The sequence below is a fragment of the Vicugna pacos genome, chromosome X (assembly GCF_048564905.1).
Source record: "Vicugna pacos chromosome X, VicPac4, whole genome shotgun sequence".
Classification (NCBI taxonomy): domain Eukaryota; kingdom Metazoa; phylum Chordata; class Mammalia; order Artiodactyla; family Camelidae; genus Vicugna; species Vicugna pacos.
In genome coordinates this window covers 70,172,761-70,190,720 of record NC_133023.1, presented here as the reverse complement: position 1 = coordinate 70,190,720, position 17,960 = coordinate 70,172,761, and positions in this window count along the sequence as shown.

Sequence of the window (17,960 nt, the reverse complement as noted above, 5' to 3'; positions counted from 1 at the left end):
ATGGGGACTTTGGAAGGCTGGGTGGGGAAGGTGAGATGAACATGGAGATATAACTGTATAGATGATTATGACTAAAGAGGAATTTGCTTTCCCCAAATAGCAACCTTTTCTTTCTTATCTACTGATCTACCTTAGACACTCTTCATTCATTTGTCCTCTTTTCCTGGATGTTACAGTATCTTCTTAACTTACTTGCTTCCACTCTCTATTCCAATCCATGAGTTGATTCAAATATAATTTAAAGACAACAACAAAAATGTTTTTATTGTATGCCACCTACTGCCCAATTTTCTCACCGTTTTGTCGTGTTGTTTTTAACACAGCTGCTTGAAACATCTTCAAAGGTGGCCTATGCCTACAAAATACACACATACCTCCTAACCACACAGTGGGTGGGATGTCAAGCCCTCCACACCTCCCCTTACTTAGTCTGTATTAGGCTCTTCTAGGTCTACTTCCTGGCTAGCCACTGCCTAAGAATGCCTATTTTTCAAAGCCAGAGAGACACTTTCTTTATGAATCTTTCCTCAACCTCTTAGCAAAAATTAATTCCTCCCTCCATTATGTTCAATTAAAGCATTAATCACATTGGATCATAAATTTCTAAGCCTCCAAACTCCAAGAGGTCCAAACTACCTTTCCACATTCTCTTTTGTATTCCTGGAGCCTAGCACATTGTCTGGCACGGTAGGTGACTAATTCATGTTTGCAGATTCTTTGCTGAATAAATAGATGACACCTCCTTTCACACATGTGAAGCAAGATTATTGGAGAAAATTAGATTTCAAATTTCCACCCCCTTCCCACTAATAGAAAACGTGTCAGCCATACATATGTCGTCAGCTTAACTTAAAGCCAGTGGTTTATATAAAGTCTCCTTGTCGGTGTGTCTCCCTTCCCTTCCCTCAAAACCTTTTAAATCCTGGCTAAAGGCTGTTGTGGACTGCTCACATAGGAAAAAGGGATAATTTTCTGCTTTCTAAATCCCGTACCAGATTTCTTCCGGCCACCAGCAGTCTGGAAGCTCTCTATCAGGAATTTCTATCTTGCAAAGAACATAAAGTTTTGAATACCAAGAGAAGAAATAATGTGAAAACTGTAATTCCTACTGCCAGGGCTCCCAGCTGCCAAAACCTACCATTGCTTGGGCATCCATCAGAATCGCATTCGGGTGATAAAAAAAAAAAAGGCTCCTTTCAACCCTTAGCAAATGACTAAAGTCTAGAAAATGAATATGTTTATATGTTTGTTCTGAGTTTTCTTCCCATTCTTGTATTTCAAATGCATAGCAACTTTAAGTTTGCTGCCTTTGCTGATACATCATGTAAGGGAAGACTTCCATCCAAGGAAAGGAAACAAAAACGGAAAAATTCTTCGCTCCTGCTCCCCTTCCCCCAAATCTCCCACCTGCCTACACACCAAACTACAGTCAGTAGGGAAGCAGTTTGCTGCGATCCCCTCTGAATGCAATTTCTTTGGGAAGGAAACAACTCAGTTCCCAGGCCTAGCTGACTCTACGCACCCTGGATTCGTCCCCTCCCTCTTGCTCTGTGCAATCTTCTCCGAATGCGCCCTGCGGTCCCTCTCCTAGGGCTAAAGAATTGTCCGCAATCAGGGGAAACGGATTAGCTTCCAATTCGGGAAAGCAGGGGGCTGCTCCTTCAAACGAGAGGAGCAAACTCAGAAGGGAAGCCGCAGCGGGCTTCCGTCTTGTAAAATCCTATTCTTGAATCGTCCCAATTTGGCGCGCAGGTCTCTAGAAGTGACTGCGCAGCCTTATAATAAAGAGGACGGTGGCCGCTCCCCTGCGGCAGCAGCTCTTAGTCTTCTCGCAACTTCCCGTTTCCAGTCCCTTCTTTCGGTTATAGGGACTCTCCTTCCTCACCGTCGCCTCCGATCGCCCCCCGCCCCATTTTATTGAGAAGACGACCCTCTTCGCCTTCTAGGCAGCTCTGCTCTGCTGAAGGCAAAGAGCCACGGGATTTTAAGGATGCCGGTCTTCATATCTCCCTTCCTCATCACTCGGGGAGGAGAGAAAACAGCGGAAATTTAACACCGGTAACTGTTACGATTTCACCTGAAGAACTTGCCCTCTAGAATGCCGCTAAAGAAGTAAATTCATAGTGAATAGTGAAGGTGCAAGGTGAAAATGGGAGGGGATGGCGGTGAGGGGGGCAGGGAAAAGGAGGAAAGAGTGCGGGAAGACTCTCCTCGTGTATTGGATTCCCGGGTTCCAAACCGGTCACGGCCGGGACCCGCAGTCGCCGCCCCCGCCGCGGGCGCCTCCGCGCGCCTCTGGGGAGCGACTGAGCGGGAAGGAGGGGCCGAGAGCGAGAGCGCGGGAAGGAGGCCGCCAGGAAGCGACGGCGGCTGCGCACGGGGAGCGCGCGGGGCAGGGCCGCCCGCGCTCCCGGCCGAGACCAGCCGCCCGGCCGCCTCTCTGCCCGCCGAGCCGCTCCGGGGCTGACATCATTGCCGGAAGGAGGGGCTGCCCGGGCAGGGGCGACTGGAGAACAAGGTTCTAGGGCCTCGCTGGCGGAGGCGCTCCCTCGCCGCTTGGCAAGCGCAGCGCGGTGGCAGCGGCGGCTCGATTCGGCCCGCGTGAGCTGCGCGCGGCAATTCTTAATTTAGCGGAGGGAGAGAGGTATCTTTAAACCTTAGCGCGTCCATCTCTTGGTTCATTCGTCAAAACCGCCCGCACACCGTCCGCGCTTCTTCGGATGAACCAGACAAAGGCAAGAAAGGGGGAAACATGTACAAATACTATTACTTCGACTTGCTTTAAAATGCCCCCACCCCCACCCCACGTGAAAGGACAGCCCCGAGGCTGATTTCCCGCCGTGTTTGTTTCAAACAAGATTGAGAGTGAAATTCCATTAAGTCTTCAAGTTCAGAAGGTGCTCGCAAGTACTCTTTTTTTCTTTTTACTTTTTTGAGTCACACCTGTTTTTAACCTTTTATGGGAGGGACAAGAGTCGCTTTAGTCATAAAGCACCGCTACCTTCCCCAATGTTTTTGTTCAGTGTTCAGAATTCTTCTCCGCACGCTCCTCAGGTTGTTTCCTGGTTGCAGCGCTAAGAATACGCAAGCAGCCTCTCTTAACACCATCGCCCCCTCCTCATATTTCCTGCCCCTTTACCCGCCTATCCCAATTTTTAAACAGTTTCTGCCACACACTTCCCTGAGCATAGAAACGGTTCCCATGCTCTGTTTAAATCCCACCTGGACATGTTTCCACACACGGACTTGCTCTTATTTTGTTCCTATTTCATTTTATTTATTCTTTGGTCCCAGCCCCTCCTCTCTTCGGTGTTTGCTTTGTGGGTGTGTGCCGCAGTGGCGCAAGTTTCAATCCCCAGCCCCGCCAGGAGCCCACATTTTGGAAGGGCACCCGGCTCGGAGATTCGACGGCCCGCCCGCAGCCACGCGCGCGCGCACGCACACGCACTCCACACGCGCACCCAGCGCCCTGCACCCCAAACCGCAGAGGCGGCCAAAGCAGGGAAGCGCGGAATAATTCATCCTGAAAGCCAAGAGGCCGTTTTCAGTGGAGCTCTGGAAGTCTTCCCTTGGGTGAGGGAAGGAAGAGGTTCGTGCTATACACTCTTGAAAGCTGACATCCCCCCCCCTTTTTTTTTTGCAAGGGGAGGATATCAGTTTGCGGGTAATCGCTCCTGTGCAAGTCGTGTCTCCAACCGAGGGCAGACTGCCGCTCAGCTCATCTAAGTCTCTAAAGAAAAGGACCCATTTAAGGCGACGCGCTTTTTAAAAGTCACCTTTTCCAATGACGCTCTTAAGAGGGATTCGTTTTCGCGAAAGGGGGCTGTTTTCTAGCTACGCGCTTAAAAAAAGACTAATTCTTTTGTGGACAGATAACTATTTTCCGGTTCTATCTTAGTAAACGTCATTCATTTATGGGATAGGTGGGGGCTTGGGGCTAAGGGATTAAAAGTCAGTTCTTTAGAGAAAGAGGAACCCTTGTATGTTGAGCTACGCTCTTAGAAAAAGTCATTTTTTAAAAATTGAGAAAATGTTGCCGCTTTTCGGCTACGCGATTATGAGAAGTTCTTTTTTTAAAAAAGCTAGACAGAATCTTCCACACCTACCATCTCCACATCCAGCAGGTGCTGGCTGAGCACAGCCCCAGAAGTAGGGCGGGAAGGAAGGGCGGGGAGGCGAGCGGAGGGCGAAACGGCGCGGGGGACCCTGTGCGCTCCGTGGTGCGCTGCGCTCTCCTCTCTGCGCCAAGGGTCGGATCCCCAAGGCTGAGAGCAAGCCTGGCAGGGATCCAAACCACGAGCCCCCGGAGACAGGAGAGCAGCGGAGCAGACCCCGGCGCGTGGTCGGAGGCGGGCTCTGGGCTCCAGGCACTGCCCCTCAGGTCGGACCGCTCCACCAGGCTCACCGGGCTGTGATCTTTGCTTAGCACCTGCCCCAATCTTAGAGTTTCTCTCAGCTTTGCGGAAAGCTGGCTGTTTCCGTAAAAGTGAAAGACCTTTTTGCACGGCCAGTGTCGGAGAAATTCATGCGCGGACACTTTTCTGACAGAAGTGAGAGTTTTCGCAAAGTAACCAAGCCAAGCCGACTGGTGGCTGTGCCAAAAAGATATTCGAGCTGCGCTCACCTCCGGGATTTGCTCTCTCTTATCTCCCAGGAGGAGATGGGGGGAAGGGGGGAAGGGAGGACACAGGAAGCGTCTCTAAAACCACTCGGTGGTCACAGTCGAGACCCCAAAAGCAGGCAGCCGGAAGCCTCCGCGCAGTAAGTGCGGGGGGACTCGCGTCTCACACGCCGCACTCAGTTCTGGTACCCGGACCGGATACTTACCCTGTTGTCGAAGCCAGTAGAGAAGAATGAGGTGGGAAGTGAAAAAGAGAAAAGGCTTCCGCCGACTCCACGGAGACTGCGATTGCTGTAGCGGGGCTCTACCGCTACAGCTCGCAGTCCGCGGAGCAGTTGGAGTCGCGCAGGCTTCCTTTGAGGCTGTTGGGGCAGCCCGGGTTGCCTGGGCTGCCTGTGTCGCCTATGTCGCCGCGGCCACTGCCACTCTGCGCACTCTGTTTAGCTGGCTTTCTGCTTTGCCGCGCGGGCCGCTGCGTGCAGCTCAGGCTCACGGCTCCTCCCGCCCTGACAGTTCGCCGACTGCAAGGAGCCAGTGCCGAGCCAGCCCTTTTCAATGGCGAGGGGGAGGGACTAGATTGAGGGGGAGAAGGGGGAAGGAAGGGGGGTGAGCGAGTGGAGGGCGGGGGCGGGGGGAGAGAAGTGAACCAGTGCCCGGGCCGCCTGCTGGGAGGGGATGGCGCAGCACCAACTGCCGGGTACCCCCCTCTGGTCCCCACTCTCGGCACCCCACATCCCCCACCGCTCCGGGGGCGGCCCCTCCCAGCTGACGGGGAACCGGGGAAGAAGGGCGGGGGCGAGATGGAGGTAAGCTTAGGAAGTTACTGTTAGCCGCCCCAAGAAGGCGGCAGGAAGCGTGCTGGCGGCACACTCGCGTGCGGGACCCGCTGCTGGGAAAAACGCGCCGCTTTCGGGCTTCCCGCTTTGCGGAGCAGAAACGAGGGCAGGCACCGCTCTCCGCTCGGTCCTCCGCTCGCTGTTCTCTTACGCTTCCCTTTAAGTTGAACTCATTCACATTATCTTACAGAAGTTTTATTTTTCTTGTTCTATGTGCTTTTCTCGCTATCCCGCTGACCGCTCTGACTCCGGCTTGAGAACCAGCATCCAGCAGCACCATTTTCTCATACAAAGGATACTTAAGGCAGAGTAGTGGAAGTAGGGGCAGGAGTCGGGCAAAGCCGCAGTTGGAGCCGAGAGACCGTGTCTGCAATGTATCATACTCAGCTGTGAGCTGGGTCTGGTGCCTCGATTGCCTTTAGATTGATCGTCTGAGGGCGGCGGAGAGGGGGTTGAGGGGGGAGATCTAGCATTTGGCTACCCCCAGAGAGTAAGTACGAGTGAGCAAAAGCAGGTCGGTGGCTTTGGGCTGCTTCTGTGGGGTCCAGCCGGTTGGCTGCCGGGGACCGGGCAGCAACGCGGGCGTGGACAGCGCGTTTCCGAGGTAGGGAAGGATGCAGGAGAGGGAGGAACCCAGCCGCAAGACTGGTGTTTGCCAGCTCGCTCCAGCTGCCTATTCGGCGACGCCCGGGCGGACATCGGGGTGCCAGGTCTTACAAGACCACTAAAGCGACTAGGGGTAATGTGGCTGTTTTTTTGGCTCTGATGCGTCGTGGGTATCTAGAAGCGTGGCTAATTCTCTCGTCCCTGTTACTAGAGTAAAAGCAAATAGCAGTAACAACCAAATCCTTCCCTGTTGGTCTACTCTGATTCTTGCTCCAAGGAGCAAGTCCTTAAATTTACCCAGAGGCCGGAGAATGAACCAGGTGATTGAATTCTTTAAATTCCTCTCCAGAAAGGTATATAGTTTTAGGGGAAAAAATCCATTTTCTACTCTTAGCCAATAGAAAAACTTATCTTTCTAGTGCTCTGCTTTGTTTTTGGAAGGAGGAGGCTCTCTTTCCTGAAATAAAAGGAGGAAAAGTAGATAATGTTTTCGGGCGCCAAGAGCGCAGTATTCATTTTTATTTTTGTCTCCTGAATAGAAGGGGGAATGCATCTGCATAGGGATAGAACATCAAGAAGGAAAAATCTTGCCAGATATCGTGAGTTGATTTTATCCACCAATCTCTTCATGGAAAGTTATTGTTATTTTTTTTTTTTATGGAAGGACAAATCTTTCTGACTTTTTTCCCTAGTATATCCCTCTCCATCTTCATAATTGCCTTCTTTCCAATTCCTGATATTTTTAAAGGTTAAACTCTGGTTCAAATAATTCTCACATCATTTTTTTTCCTTCTGCATTTTTAACACCTAAAGCCACTACAGGGAGCGACATTGGAATCACAGTTCAGTGCAGTTTGCATGAAAGAGGACACAAGGAAGTGTTTACTATTACATTTTACTCCTCCTGAAACTCTGCCTCCATTATTCACGGTATCCCAGCACATGCATTGTCCCCTTCTGGGGAGCTAGGACAGGTCTTGGAGTTGAAATCAGAAGCTGTCAAATGATTACAGCTCTGAGTCTTGGGGTTTGCGCTACTGGATGAGACTCAGTCATAGGTGATGGCAGGAACTCAATGAAAATAAAGTAAGTGATTGATCCAGGGGAGTGTGGCAAATCCATGCCATGGAGGGATTCTTAGATCACTAATGATCATTCATAACATCCGCATTAGACACCAATTAATTGTATGTTAAGATTTCCATCTAAATCCAAGGCAGGGGGAGAAAACTATTTGGTGACTATTCTGAAGTATTTAAAGTTATCATCGTGCCAGACTCATGAGGTTAATATTATTATTCACATTTTACAGTTCCTGAAATGGAAGCTCACAGCCAGGTAATTTGCACAAGACCATGTTGCTGAAGAGTAGCAGACTCTGGATTTTCATTCAGAGTGTGTAACTCCTAAATTCAGCTACATGGTTGCTTTAGAGTGAATCTGGATTCTTCTGTAATACAAAGTACAACATTTAGTTTTAAGTGTATAGTCCAATAGAAAACGATCTCTCTATAGTAGAAACATTACTTACAGACAAAAGGATTATTTGTAGAACTAAGTAACCCAGAAAATCATCTGAAAAATTCAATTTGTTGATAAAACTGACAGAAATCCACATCTGAAAATAATGAAAAAAAATTTTTTCCCAGTTTCTCTTCTCCTGTGTTCTGTCTGATGGTGGCACCAATGAGCAGTGGAATAACCAAAGGCCAGGACACCTAGCAAAAGCTGTCTGCGTGGTCCTCTAACTAAAATGACTGATGAGGACTCACTGTGCTTACTTACAGAGAGATCTCCTTGACTGAATGCCTTTTATGCACCATTTGCATTATATACATTGTCTGATTAATCCTCAAAACCATTCTATAAGTTATGTATCATTAGCTTCATATTTTTTTTTAACAAGTGAGGAAACTCACAGAGACTCACAGAGGCTAGGTAAAATGTGCCAGGTTATATAGCTATAAAGTATAGAGTTGGGAAGTTCAAACCCATGTCATTTCCAGTCCACTCTGCTGACCCTCAGCATATGGTCCTCAGATTGTGTGATTACACATTTTCAGAATTTGCATTACATCCAAAAATTTATAATTAACCAAAGGAAACTTTAAGAATTTGTTTTCTGGAGGCGATGCCATGAATGAACAGTTACATTTATTGCACGTTGTTTGTTCAGTGTTCCAATTTGAAACTTGAGCCAGGGTTCTACTAAGATCAAAAAAAGGGAAATTTTGGTAATATGTACCATATAAACATGGGACCATTTCCCATCTCTGAGGATTAAACTTTAGAGCCATTATATAATTATAGAATGGCCCATACAAGATAATTAAAATACTTCAATGAGTCAGGATGTTTCTCAGGCCAGTGAGAACTGATTAAAACTGAGGAATAATGTGTTAATCTGAAGAAGGGTTGGTCAGCTGTGGCGATCTAGTAAAAGAAGACTCAAAAAGATAAGCATTGCTAACTCTTATCCATGGTCGATTTCCTCTCACTTGATATGAGATTGATGAAGCTAAACAAATACTCTGAGATTTCAGTTGCCATCGCACTGAAACACCCCTTATCAAGCAGTCTGCCATCTGATTGTGATTTGCCTTTCCATGTACTCTGTGGGGAGAGAGAATGCACGGGTCTTACAGATGAATGAGAATGAATACTTTGCATCATGCTCCAGTTATTTGCATCAGATTCCATTCATCCTTGTGTTGTCCTCAACTGCTTGCACCTACATTGCACATAAATGTTACAATCAATAAGTCATCATTATTATTGAAAAAGTAGGTGGATGTATGGACACAAAGCTGTCAGAATGGATAAATTACATTCTCCATGGTATTTTTCATATTTAATGTTAACCACCACCACCAATTGCAGTTAATAGGAGGCAGTGAAGCCCAGTGATTAAGAAAAGAGCTTTGGTTTCAAACCAAATTTGGAATTCTGGCTCTGGTATTTTCTAGCTGTGTGGCTGTGGGCAAATTAATCTCTAGACTTGTACTGTATAATAAGATAGCTACTAGCCACATGTGGCGGTTGAGCACTTGAAACTCAGCTGATCCAAACTGAGATGCACTGGAAGTATAAAATACACATCCTATGTTGAAGACTTAGCATGTGCACATATGTGCATGTATACAAAATATATAATTAATATTTTTATATAAATTGCATGATAAAATAATATTTTGACTAATTGGTTAAATACAATATTATTAAAATAATTTTACCTGTTTATGTTAAATATTTTAATGGGCTACTAGAAAATTTAAAATGACATACGTGGCTCGAATTATGCTTTTGTTGAACAGAGCTATCCTAGAAAGCTTCAGTTTCTTCATCTAAAAATGGGGATAATTTATTCAGCTCAAATTGTTGAAGTGATATTTAAATAAGGTAATGCACTTCAAATGCTTAGCACAGTGCCTGACATTTAGTTGAACAGTAGTCACTCTCTAAAAGTTAGAAGATAATGATAGGCAAAATTAAAAAACAAAACAAAACAAAACAAAACCCATAAACCCAAATGGGTTAGGAATTGCTCAAAGAGAAAGCTTTAGTTACGAATTAATTTACTTTATCTCACGTGAAATCATCCTACTTCTCTCTCTCTAAAAACAAGGGCAAACATACATGTGTGGTGGGGAGCAGGAAGGACAGTACTTTCGACATACAAAGATAATAATGTGTATGCAAGTGTTTTGAAGAGTTAAAAGTACTTTCTTAATTCCAAGCATTTCTACTATCATAATTCTTACAGGCACTTTTACATTTAACCGGTAAATATTTCCAGTGTTGAGGCATTCAAGTCACAGGTAAAGATAAGGCTGAGATTGGTGTAGGTACACATAAGGCAAACGAATTTCTGCAGAAGATACAGAAACTGGAGAAAGCCCGGTAGTTGTAGAGCACTATGTTTTCAGTAGCTGGGCAGCAGGAATACTGTATCTAGCTGATGACAAAATGCATTGCTCAACTGGAGACACTAGAGGGTGCTATTAGTGAGAGTTTAGAAGGAGGAATAAATCTTGCAGCCCCCCCTCCCCCTCTGCATTGCTATAGATTATAAGAATTTGAAAAGGGCATACCTGTGAAATGAAACTAACACTTCTCCATTCCCTCCTGGACATGACTTTCAAGGGTTTTCTTTTTTTTTTTTTTTTGTCCTAATACTGGCCTTACAACATTACCCGAATAATAAAATATTAGAAGTTTGTTATAGAACTTGGGCAAATAATTGGGAAAAGTTTGAAATGGTTCCCTGCTCTGAGAAAAACACTTTACCAAAGCCCAAGGAGGGGAGTACGCGAAATAAAAATACACGAGAAAGGACTTTGAACGAAGGAAAGACTTCAACAACTTCTGTAATTAAGTAGGGGTGGGACAATTGTTTAGTAATCGTGCCATATATGATTTATTTTTTTTCTCTCTAGGCTTGAACAGCTACATGCTTGCAGTGGACAGAAACTGCAGCTGAATTTCTTTCACAGGAGCCTGGGAATTACAGCCATATCTGTACTGCTGAACTTCGCTGAAGCACTGAGCTCTGATTAATGCAATTAAATGAATAGAAGGTACGTGGTGTTGTCGTCAAGGTTGCTGTTTCCTACTAAAGAATGCACTTCTACTGTACTCTCATTTTTTTTTTTTTCACAGATGAGTAGTTGCAAACTGTACCGGATGAGGCTTTTCATCTGTGTGTTATTTGCCTATATTGTGATGGAAGCACACAAGCAGGGAAAATTATTGTGTCTTTTAAAGCATAGAAGGCTGAAAATGCTATTAACAGTTTCCAGTCTTCTTATTTCCTTAGGACAGGCTCTAGCTTGAGGTATCCAGATGTTGCCTGGTGAGGTGAAAGATTCAAAGAGATTTTGATTGCTGAGGAAAGCAAAATTCCTTTTTGTTGTTTAACACTCAGATTGAATTTTTTTTTTCATCCTGCCAGAACTCCTATGTGGTCCTGTCTTCAGGAAGTCAGCATCAGCTACTGCTCTAAATTTAGAAAATACACACACCTATGAAAGCCATCACATAATGTTTCCAAAGCAATATATATTGGGATTGACAAAAGTAAACATTTTTAAAGAATCCTGGACGAATCCCACACCACTCTGCACCTTCTTTCCTTTTTAAGCCTCTTTATTTCTATGATAAGATATGACTATGAAGTGAGTAGATTTAACTTTTGTACGGTTTGGGAAATCAGTTATGTTTTCTGATGTATGGTAACAAATATACTGTGCATTTCAGTGAAACACGTAGGAAAACTGCTTTACTTTTTTTTTTAATTAGCAACCATGGCTCTGGGTTAGTCAACATAGTGTTTAATGAATGGATGGCTACTTTGAGCCATTTTTCATTGATTAGGGTACTGGCAATGTCGCATTTTAAGTGATTAGACATGCGATTAGATAATCAACGTAGGGTTTCTGTTTTCTTTTAAGATCAAACAGTTTTATTTCATCATGACTGAAACTTAGCTGAATGTTAGTTTCTATCTTTGGGTAAAATATAAAAGCCAAGAATTCTTCTTAGTTGCCAAAACGCAGCTGGTCTCCACTATTCCTTTTAGATTTCCTGTCACATAAGGTGAAGAATGGTGATTCATTTTACTTTTATGCAAAAATAAAAAAAAGATGTCTTTGAATTTTTCAATTAATTTTTTCTTTCTTGACTAACTTCTAAATAAAGTGAAACTGTAGACGCAGTCTGGCACAGTATTGATCCTGTTTGGTTATCTTCTTTTGACAGGCTAGATAGTGAGGGAAAAGTGTTTGGAACATAGAAGGGTTCTCCTTTTAAGGAAAAAATGTACACAAAATTGGCAATGAAAATTAAATATTGTTCCTGGATTCCTTCCACTGTGAATGTTGTTATTATTAGTCTCCATCTTTTCTAGATCTGTTGCTGGAACTCAAAGCACTAAAAGCGCTTCCTTCTCCTTCAGAATGAACCTAATCCTGTCATACCAAATAACTCTTCAAAAATTTCCATCTTGTCAACTGATGAGTTTTCAAATTTGATGTCTTTTCAGACCCAGTAGTTAGAGTCCTTGTGGTGAAGCCAGCAAATCTGAGTTTTACTCCAAGTCCAGTCCTAGTGCTCTGGTTTGTACGATCAGCCATCTACCTCAGTTATCTGAGTGGCACTTTAGTACCCACTGCCAGTATCAGTGTGCGGTCTGTGATGCTTAGTTGGAGCATTGGCATCCTGCCTAGTTTCTACCAGTCCATTTCCTTGGTGCCCTAGGCTCATTACCAATGAAATATTACCTGCTTGGCTGAGGGTTGTGATCCTGACAGGACAACTTTCTTAGAACTGTCCTATAAGTACCAAAATAACTTATGACTCTAGCCTCACATTTTATGTTTTACATTCTTGGACCATTTATTCTATGGAAGATGCTGAAGTGGGTAGGCTGTGTTGGAAAGCCGTTTGCAATTCATCATAATAAGTAATGTTATGTTACTCAAAGATGTTTATTATTCTTGAACAGTGCAACTGAATTACTTAACACCCACACTTCCAGTCCCATCAATTATAAATTATTCTCCAAAAATACCATGGGGATGTAACAATCATAGAAAAATTACTAATAAAAATACCAGAAAATGTGAAATTATCTTTGTCATAAATATGTTAAATGACAGATGTTTCCAAATGTCATATGAATTATAAAAAGTTTCCCTTTTCTATAAGGATCACTTGGGGTGGGGAGCCTGAATGGATTTCTGAGAAGGCGATAAAGTTTTGAAAACACATTTGCAAGATAAGATGTGTGGTAACTTTGAAGTATATATCAATCAGTGACACAGACAATGAAATGTGTGTATCTAAATCTAGTCAAGGACCTCAGGAATTACATACTTAGATTGAAAGTATTAGACTATATTTGTCAGCTATTGTTATAAACTTACATTTTCGTGGAGAATTAAATACTACTATAGTTTGTACTAAATTAATTTTTGTTTTTAACTCGGCGTCATTCTACTCTCTTCTTCTTCAAAGGTCTTTCTGGGTTAACATGCATAAAAAGTTTATAAGTTAAAATTTTCTCTGAAGTGTAGCACCTGTTTCTTACACTTCACTTATACAACTATGGCATGAGATGCAGTCTTGACTGGCAAAATTGTCAGATAAGCAATACTTTTATTGTCACAGTAGATTTGTTCTACCAAGAAGCTATAAATTATAGTTCAATAAACTCTTAACAAAATTAGCTTAGAGTTTATTCAAATAATAAAAAAATGAAAAGAAATATAAAAACTAGAAGATAGTCTTTTGTCTCCAAAGCATGAGTGTCTCAAGGAGGAGGAAGAGAAGGAGTTGCTGAGGGGGTGGTTGTAGGGGGTTGGTTGGGGGTTGCTTGGGGGAAGGAGGGTGACGGAGGGGGGGCGGGGGGAGGAGTATGAAGAATAGGCAACCTCATGGTCCTGAGGGAGGGAAGGCTGTATAGGTCCTTTTTCCTTTTAAAATTACTTTAAAAAATTTCTCCTCCAACTTCACTATGATTATCACTTTTGAAACTTACTTTATGCAGCTTCTCTTTCAACTTTGCAACAAGTACTCTGGCAGGGTAAAATGCTCATATGGAGACTGGTGTGTGGGACAAGTGGAAGTGATAGTGAAAAAGGAACTGAAATCACCATTCTCTTCACAAGGACTTTTATACTACAGATTCTGGAAAGAAATGCAGGGAGTTAGCAGTTAGCAGTAGTGGAGGGACGCAGATCGGTGTTCAAAGCCTGCCCCCAAACTCCTAACTTTTTTACTTCGCGCTCCCCAGGCCTGAGTTCCAGCAGTGTAGTCAGCACTAGAAACACAAGTCCAAGGGAAAAGGACAGTCAGTGATGGAGTGTGGCTGTGTCTGAGGCCCTTTAAAGGGTAGCAAAGGAACAAGTTTAGAGATGGGGGAGGTGGGGTGCTGCTCAAAGGAGAAACAGGTTGATTTAGAATAGGGCCTCATTGTCTTTGATATGCAAATATGTATGGTGACTCTCCAACACATATGAAGAGTTTATTCAACCAGGGAACCCTTTTGAAACAGTACAAAAAATGCTTCTAGGCAGTTTTAAAAGCACCTCTTTGGGCTCTTCAAACCGGTGATCAGGTTAATCCTTCTGCATTTGGCTAATTTCATGCTATTAACATTCATGTTACCCTAGATCTTTGCTGCCCAAAGCAGACCAGACCCCATTTCAAAAGCAGGGGATAAGAAGAGGAATTTATGGATATGGAGATGAAAAGGAATAAATTGAAAAAATCTGTGCATTGTTGCACAATAATGAGAGATTCCACTGAAACTATTTCTGACCTATTACATTTTTGTCCGGAAGTTGTCTAGAACACTATTTTAATTTAACAGTGCTCTTAAAATTTGTTTTGGCTATTTTTTTTTTTTTGCAGCATGGCATACGGGAACAGAAACATCTATGGTGTATTTTACCTAAGAGTCTAGAAAGCTTGGATTCATTTTGTGATTCTATCTAGCTGAAGAACATTTGATAAGTTACTTAAACTCTCTGAATTCCAATTTCAGTAACTGTATTGAGAAATATAATTACCTCAAGAATTGTTATGAGGAATAAATGAGATAATGAACATAAACACAGCTAATGGAGTACCTGACACAGATAGTTTAATGTAGTTGAATGCCCCAGTAGATTTAGATTTCATTAGATACCTAAGGCAGTCATTGAGGTAAAAGAAAATGGGAGGTGAGGATATCTCTATTATTCACCACCTCATTTATTAGTTCATTTATTCATTCATACACAAATATTTAATGAAGAACTGTATATTCAGGGCACATTTTTAGGTAAATTAATTCCTTAAATAGCCTTCCCACTTCACGTGTATTTTATAGATGTAGATGGTGAATTATATAATGCTGAGTACAACCCCATTAATTGAGAGAGGCAGGGAGAAAGGATTGGTAACCTCAATTTATTTGCAGAAAATAAATAACTGCTTCTACCCCACCTCCCACCATATGACTTACATCTTCCCTGAGGAACCATTTGCCCTTAAATACATTTTAAAATTAAAATTAGTGCTTTGGAGTATGTATATATATGTGTGTGTTCATACATATATATGTATAGATAGATAAACAGAGGTAGATAGATAGATAGATATTTTGAAACTTCAGGCTGTCACCAGTTTAGACTATTTGAACAGCCACACAGTGATCCAGTGACATATAAACAGAGACAGATTTACAATGAAGCGAATGCAGTTTTTTCTTAAAGCTTCTCACACTCACATAGACCTCTTCTGAGGCCCAATGTTGGAAAATCATTGTCATATGAAGAGATCATCAAATGATAATACAGCAAAAATGTTGGTAAAAGTATTCTAAAGCTATATCAAGCAGTTTATTATTACGCATATGCCATTGTGATTTTTGTGAGGTCATCTTCTATAAATTTGTCATTTGCTGTAATCTGCTTTTTCTCTATAAATTAATCTTTTGTTTATACCAAATTTTGTATTAGTAATTTTGTAGCCTTTTGTTAAAGAGACCCTGTGTATAAGCTCCAGACTCCACAATACCACAATTCACCTGCTATGTTTCCATGTCAAAAGACTTCCCTTTTACTCTTCTGGAGGAAATAAAAAACACCATTAAAATAGAATTTAAGTTATAGGCTTGGATTTTTACTGAGTGGATTAATTTAAACCTCCAAAATAACTTCAATTTTTGATCCTGAAAAAATGTTAATCATCTCTATAGCCTTCTGGAATATGATTCTTAGCCACATCAGAAACTAAAGGGCAAATAAAAACGAAATCTCCATACCCTTATGGAAGAGATTTCAGTCCTTTAATTAAAGCACAAAAAGCATGCAATCTGTACAATATGGAGCTCTGTAAACTAGGAGGGGCCTTTATCATCTTAGAAATAATAGAATTTGTTCAAGTTTTGGACTTTTGGTCATAGGGCATTTTTCTTCTCAGATAATCATCTGTCATGTTTAAAGGATATATGAAATTCCAGAGAAATCAAATGAAATGGAATTTTGTATTGAACATAAAATGGAAAACTATCAAATCAATCTTTCCTTCGAGTTCTATGATGACAATCCTCTCTTGGACTAGATTTTTTTCTGCTTTGAACTACTAAGTATATTATATTTCACACAAAAGGAGCTTTAGTCAAACTTCAAAACTTTTCTGCAGAACAGTTGTCATTTTTGTTATTTTTAAATGACAAGGAATAGGAAGCAATGCAATGATTTTATCCACTCCAATTGAAATTCTGTGCTATTATTTACAATCTACTCTGAAGAGAAAAATGGAATCATAATTTATAGACTAAATTAGAGTGAATGGGATTCTTTTCTGAAAATACAGAGTGATTTGATTTTAGCATATGATAATAGCCCATGAATCTCTTAATTGTTTTTGTGTTTGTTGTAATACTACACATAGTATTTTTTCAATTAAAAAAATGGTTGATCTAGGAGGTTTATTGTATCTTGTCTTATGTTTAAGTCTTTAATCCATTTTGAGTTGATTTTTGTATATGGTGTAAGGGAGTGTTCTAGCTTCATTGTTTTACATGCTGCTGTCCAGTTTTCCCAACACCATTTGCTGAAGAGACTGTCTTTATTCCATTGTATATTCTTGCCTCCTTTGTCGAAGATGAGTTGACCGAAAGTTTGTGGGTTCATTTCTGGGCTCTCTATTCTGTTCCATTGGGCTATATGTCTGTTTTGGTACCAATAAAGCATAAATACAGGACAGAAATAGACTCATGGACAGAGAATACAGACTTGTGGTTACCAGGGGGGCAGAGGGTGGGAAGGGATAGACTGGGATTACAAAATTGTAGAATAGATAAACAAGATTACACTGTATAGCACAGGGAAATATACACAAAATGTTATGATAAATCACAGAGAAAAAAATGTGACAATGAGTGTGTATATGTCCATGAATGACTGAAAAATTGTGCTGAACACTGGAATTTGACACAACATTGTAAAATGATTATAAATGAATAAAAAATGTTAAAAAAATGGTTGATACTTGTTTAAGAGAAAGAGCAGCTTGAAATTTGTTAGTTAAAAAGTAGTATTTACAGTTAAAATGTGTAAATCTTGAGTTTTCCCCCTTGGGAAAGTTCCTTTAAGTTACGTTATATATTTAGAGATATGGCTGAAGATCTGCTAGTTAATAATGATGAATAAGCGTGATGCCCACAAATGCATAAGATCCTGCTTGCTCCTTTTTCAGAAAGACATAGCATCAGTGATGGATTTCCTTTTTGATCAAAAAACTAGACATTCATTAGAGGGTTGGTAAATGGCAAAGGGCCTAGTGTGGGTGGAAACAAAATATTTTTTTCTGTACAAAATTAACTGCCCTATATGTGACTCAAATCCATGGCCTTGGACTCATTAGCACAATGCTCTAACTAATTAAACTAATGAATTTCAAAATAATGACAAATCCTAAGTTTGAAAGAATATGATTCTTCCTTAACTTGGTTTGTTAAAACAGATGCAGAATATTAAGCAAGGATGCCAAAAATGTGCTAGCATTTTCTGAAATCACAATGACAATAGCAAGAAAGAATTGTCTTTCTCTCTTTCCTCCTGGTCCTTGTTTATACATGCAGAGAATGTCATAAATTAGCGTTAAGTAGTCCGCTGGCCAAGTGTTGATAATACTAAGAAATGTGAAAGATAGTAGAGGAAAACTCTAAAGATACAAATCAGAAACGCTGGATATTGCTAAAATACTGTGTGTGCGTATTCACACCAAAAAATTGGAAACCTGAGACATCTAATAAGTTTTCTATTCTGAAATATTTGGTGCTGAATCAGAGGTCTTGCACCACCAAATCTAATTTTGGAGGATCAACACAGCTAAATTGGGCAATT